This window comes from Erpetoichthys calabaricus, unplaced genomic scaffold (assembly GCF_900747795.2).
Source record: "Erpetoichthys calabaricus unplaced genomic scaffold, fErpCal1.3, whole genome shotgun sequence".
NCBI classification, from domain to species: domain Eukaryota; kingdom Metazoa; phylum Chordata; class Cladistia; order Polypteriformes; family Polypteridae; genus Erpetoichthys; species Erpetoichthys calabaricus.
The window spans coordinates 82,433-87,500 of record NW_026261604.1 but is presented as its reverse complement, the minus strand read 5'-3'; the positions used below and the strand labels follow the sequence as shown (position 1 = coordinate 87,500).

At 40.3% G+C, this 5,068-nt stretch overlaps 3 non-coding genes across 3 annotated transcripts; all 3 read left to right on the top strand.

Annotated features, from left to right (window-relative positions):
* Positions 1-935: 935 nt before the first annotated feature.
* Positions 936-1,007, top strand: trnam-cau (transfer RNA methionine (anticodon CAU)). The gene has a single exon. It is a non-coding gene; the product is annotated as a tRNA-Met (tRNA).
* Positions 1,008-2,401: 1,394 nt separating this feature from the next.
* On the top strand, positions 2,402-2,474 carry trnar-ccu (transfer RNA arginine (anticodon CCU)). The gene has a single exon. It is a non-coding gene; the product is annotated as a tRNA-Arg (tRNA).
* Positions 2,475-4,782: 2,308 nt separating this feature from the next.
* Positions 4,783-4,855, top strand: trnar-ccu (transfer RNA arginine (anticodon CCU)). The gene has a single exon. It is a non-coding gene; the product is annotated as a tRNA-Arg (tRNA).
* Positions 4,856-5,068: the final 213 nt, after the last annotated feature.

Below are 5,068 nucleotides of genomic sequence, written 5' to 3'. Positions count from 1 at the left end.
GAAATGAACAATTCCAGCATAGAACATTTTGTCCCAGTGGCCTAATGGATAAGGCATTGGCCTCCTAAGCCAGGGATTGTGGTTTCGAGTCCCATCTGGGATGTCTTGGTCAAAACTGCCCTTTCACAGTACATTTACTTCAAGGACATTTGCCAAAATCCTGGGAAAGTTGGCAGAAAATTTCAATGACATTTTCTTCCTCCCCTATCCCTATCTCTGTTTCTTTTTCCATGTGTGTCTCTCAATGTCTAACTCACTCTTCCAGAATAAAGAGAATAGACATCTAACAAAATTACATTGAAAATCTCTGATTTTATGCTGGTTTCCTCTATTTCTCCTTCTTCTTTCTCTTATTCTGTTTTCAGCTGTTAACCTTTACTTGTTCCATCCAATGGAAGGAATTTGAAGGGTGCAGATACGGAAGTTAAATCCCACCTGCCTAATGGTGTGTGTTCTATTTTTCTATTTTTCCGGCACCGTTTCTTACCTCTTGGAGGTTCTTCCAAAGTGTGTTGGTGGAGGATGAACTCTTCCGCCTAACAAGCTAATTCACGTTAAGCACTTGAAAGAACTAAGTAGAAAACAGCATCTGAAATCAAAGCTGCATGCAAATACAGTATCCACACATTATAGGACCCTATTACGGATAATTTCTTGCATCATTGTACCAATGGCATAAATCTTCAAAAATTCAAGTGGTTGGTTGAATTTTCTTTCTCTTCACGGTTTCCTGTCACGTTCTCCCGAGGCTTCATATCTTTAAATTTTGCTGTGAAATCTTAACTGTCTGAGAAGTCCTAATGTCACATCAATCTTCTTACCTGTTTTTACAAAAAAGTTCTTTATCCACGACTGTGAAACCATTAGCAAGTTGTTCACCAAAAGCTGGTTGTATCCAAGTGAACTTGCATTCTGAAACAAATTTCACTGGAGATAGCAGAGTGGCGCAGCGGAAGCGTGCTGGGCCCATAACCCAGAGGTCGATGGATCGAAACCATCCTCTGCTATGCTCTCTTGATGGCAGGGTGTCCCTCCACTCATTTCCTTATCAGTCATTGTCTCTGAATTTTGTAGCAGAAGCAACTGTAGAGAAACCCACTGCATTGTTGAAAGTATTACAGGAAAGAAACGCTCCTACATGAGCTAAACGGTTCTCTTCTTTTTTTCTACCACTCAGATCTAATTAGAAGCAAAAAGAAATGAACAATTCCAGGATAGAACATTTTGTCCCAGTGGCCTAATGGATAAGGCATTGGCCTCCTAAGCCTGGGATTGTGGTTTCGAATCCCATCTGGAATGTCTTGGTTAAAACTGCCCTTTCACAGTACATTTACTTCAAGGACATTTGCCAAAATCCTGGGAAAGTTGGCAGAAAATTTCAATGACACTTTCTTCCTCCCCTATCTCTGTTTGTTTTTCCATGTGTGTCTCTCAATGTCTAACTCTCTCTTCCAGAATAAAGAGAATAGACATCTAACAAAATTACAATGAAAATCTCTGATTTTATGCTGGTTTCCTCTATTTCTCCTTCTTCTTTCTCTTATTCTGTTTTCAGCTGTTAACCTTTACTTGTTCCATCCAATGGAAGGAATTTGAAGGGTGCAGATACGGAAGTTAAATCCCACCTGCCTAATGGTGTGTGTTCTATTTTTCTATTTTTCCGGCACCGTTTCTTACCTCTTGGAGGGTCTTCCAAAGTGTGTTGGTGGAGGATGAACTCTTCCGCCTCACAAGCTAATTCACGTTAAGCACTTGAAAGAACTAAGTAGAAAGCAGCGTCTGAAATCAAAGCTGCATGCAAATACAGTATCCACACATTATAGGACCCTATTACGGATAATTTCTTGCATGATTGTACCAATGGCATAAATCTTCAAAAATTCACGTGTTTGTTTGAATTTTCTTTCTCTTCACGGTTTCCTGTCACGTTCTCCCGAGGCTTCATATCTTTAAATTTTGCTGTGAAATCTTAACTGTCTGAGAAGTCCTAATGTCACATCAATCTTCTTACCTGTTTTTACAAAAAAGTTCTTTATCCACGACTGTGAAACCATTAGCAAGTTGTTCACCAAGAGCTGGTTGAATCCAAGTGAACTTGCATTCTGAAACAAATTTCGTGGGAGTTAACGGAGTGGCGCAGCGGAAGCGTGCTGGGCCCGTAACCCAGAGGTCGATGGATCGAAACCATCCTCTGCTATGCCCTCTTGATGGCAGGGTGTCCCTCCAGTCATTGCCTCTGAATTTTGTAGCAGAAGCAACTGTAGAGAAACCCACTGCATTGTTGAAAGTATTACAGGAGAGAAACGCTCCTACATGAGCTAAACGGTTCTCTTCTTTTTTTCTACCACTCAGATCTAATTAGAAGCAAAAAGAAATGAACAATTCCAGCATAGAACATTTTGTCCCAGTGGCCTAATGGATAAGGCATTGGCCTCCTAAGCCAGGGATTGTGGGTTCGAGTCCCATCTGGGATGTCTTGGTCAAAACTGCCCTTTCACAGTACATTTACTTCAAGGACATTTGCCAAAATCCTGGGAAAGTTGGCAGAAAATTTCAATGACATTTTCTTCCTCCCCTATCTCTGTTTCTTTTTCCATGTGTGTCTCTCAATGTCTAACTCTCTCTTCCAGAATAAAGAGAATAGACATCTAACAAAATTACAATGAAAATCTCTGATTTTATGCTGGTTTCCTCTATTTCTCCTTCTTCTTTCTCTTATTCTGTTTTCAGCTGTTAAACCTTTACTTGTTCCATCCAATGGAAGGAATTTGAAGGGTGCAGATACGGAAGTTAAATCCCACCTGCCTAATGGTGTGTGTTCTATTTTTCTATTTTTCCGGGACCGTTTCTTACCTATTGGAGGGTCTTCCAAAGTGTGTTGGTGGAGGATGAACTCTTCCGCCTAACAAGCTAATTCACGTTAAGCACTTGAAAGAATTAATTAGAAAACAGCATCTGAATTCAAAGCTGCATGAAAATACAGTATCCACACATTGCAGGACTCTATTACGGATAATTTCTTTCATGATTGTTCCAATGGCATAAATCTTCAAAAATTCACGTGGTTGGTTGAATTTTCTTTCTCTTCACGGTTTCCTGTCATGTTCTCCCGAGGCTTCATATCTTTAATTTTTGCTGTGAAATCTTAACTGTCTGAGAAGTCCTAATGTCACATCAATCTTCTTACCTGTTTTTACAAAAGAGTTCTTTATCCACGACTGTGAAACCATTAGCAAGTTGTTCACCAAGAGCTGGTTGTATCCAAGTGAACTTGCATTCTGAAACAATCTTTGTGGGAGTTAGCAGAGTGGCGCAGCGGAAGCGTGCTAGGCCCATAACCCAGAGGTCGATGGATCGAAACCATCCTCTGCTATGCCCTCTTGATGGCAGGGTGTCCCTCCACTCATTTCTTTATCAGTCATTGCTTCTGAATTTTGTAGCAGAAGCAACTGTAGAGAAACCCACTGCATTGTTGAAAGTATTACAGGAAAGAAATGCTCCTACATGAGCTAAACGGTTCTCTTCTTTTTTTCTACCACTCAGATCTAATTAGAAGAAACAAGAAATGTACAATTCCAGCATAAAACATTTTGTCCCAGTGGCCTAATGGATAAGGCATTGGCCTCCTAAACCAGGGATTGTGGGTTCGAGTTCCATCTGGGATGTCTTGGTCAAAACTGCCCTTTCACAGTACATTTATTTCAAGGACATTTGTCAAAATCCTGGGAAAGTTGGCAGAAAATTTCAATGACATTTTCTTCCTCCCATATCCCTATCTCTGTTTCTTTTTCCATGTGTGTCTCTCAATGTCTAACTCTCTCTTCCAGAATAAAGAGAATAGACATCTAACAAAATTACAATGAAAATCTCTGATTTTATGCTGGTTTCCTCTATTTCTCCTTCTTCTTTCTCTTATTCTGTTTTCAGCTGTTAAACCTTTACTTGTTCCATCCAATGGAAGGAATTTGAAGGGTGCAGATACGGAAGTTAAATCCCACCTGCCTAATGGTGTGTGTTCTATTTTTCTGGCACCATTTCTTACCTCTTGGAGGGTCTTCCAAAGTGTGTTGGTGGAGGATGAACTCTTCCGCCTAACAAGCTAATTCACGTTAAGCACTTGAAAGAACTAAGTAGAAAACAGCATCTGAAATCAAAGCTGCATGCAAATACAGTATCCACACATTGTAGGACCCTATTACGGATAATTTCTTGCATGATTGTACCAATGGCATAAATCTTCAAAAATTCACGTGGTTGGTTGAATTTTCTTTCTCTTCACGGTTTCCTGTCACGTTCTCCCGAGGCTTCATATCTTTAATTTTTGCTGTGAAATCTTAACTGTCTGAGAAGTCCTAATGTCACATCAATCTTCTTACCTGTTTTTACAAAAAAGTTCTTTATCCACGACTGTGAAACCATTAGCAAGTTGTTCACCAAGAGCTGGTTGTATCCAAGTGAACTTGCATTCTGAAACAAATTTCTTGGGAGTTAGCAGAGTGGCGCAGCGGAAGCGTGCTGGGCCCAGAGGTCGATGGATCGAAACCATCCTCTGCTATGCCCTCTTGATGGCAGGGTATCCCTCCACTAATTTTCTCATTTCCTTATCAGTCATTGCCTCTGAATTTTGTAGCAGAAGCAACTGTAGAGAAACCCACTGCATTGTTGAAAGTATTATAGGAAAGAAACGCTCCTACATGAGCTAAACGGTTCTCTTCTTTTTTTCTACCGCTCAGATCTAATTAAAAGCAACAAGAAATGTACAATTCCAGCATACTACGTTTTGTCCCAGTGGCCTAATGGATAAGGCATTGGCTTCCTAAGCCAGGGATTGTGGGTTCGAGTCCCATCTGGGATGTCTTGGTCAAAACTGCCCTTTCACAGTACGTTTACTTCAAGGACATTTTCAAAAATCCTGGGCAAGTTGGCAGGAAAATTTCAATGTCATTTTCTTCCTCCCCTATCCCTATCTCTGTTTCTTTTTCCATGTGTGTCTCTCAATGTCTAACTCTCTCTTCCAGAATAAAGAGAATAGACATCTAACAAAATTACAATTAAAATCTCTGATTTT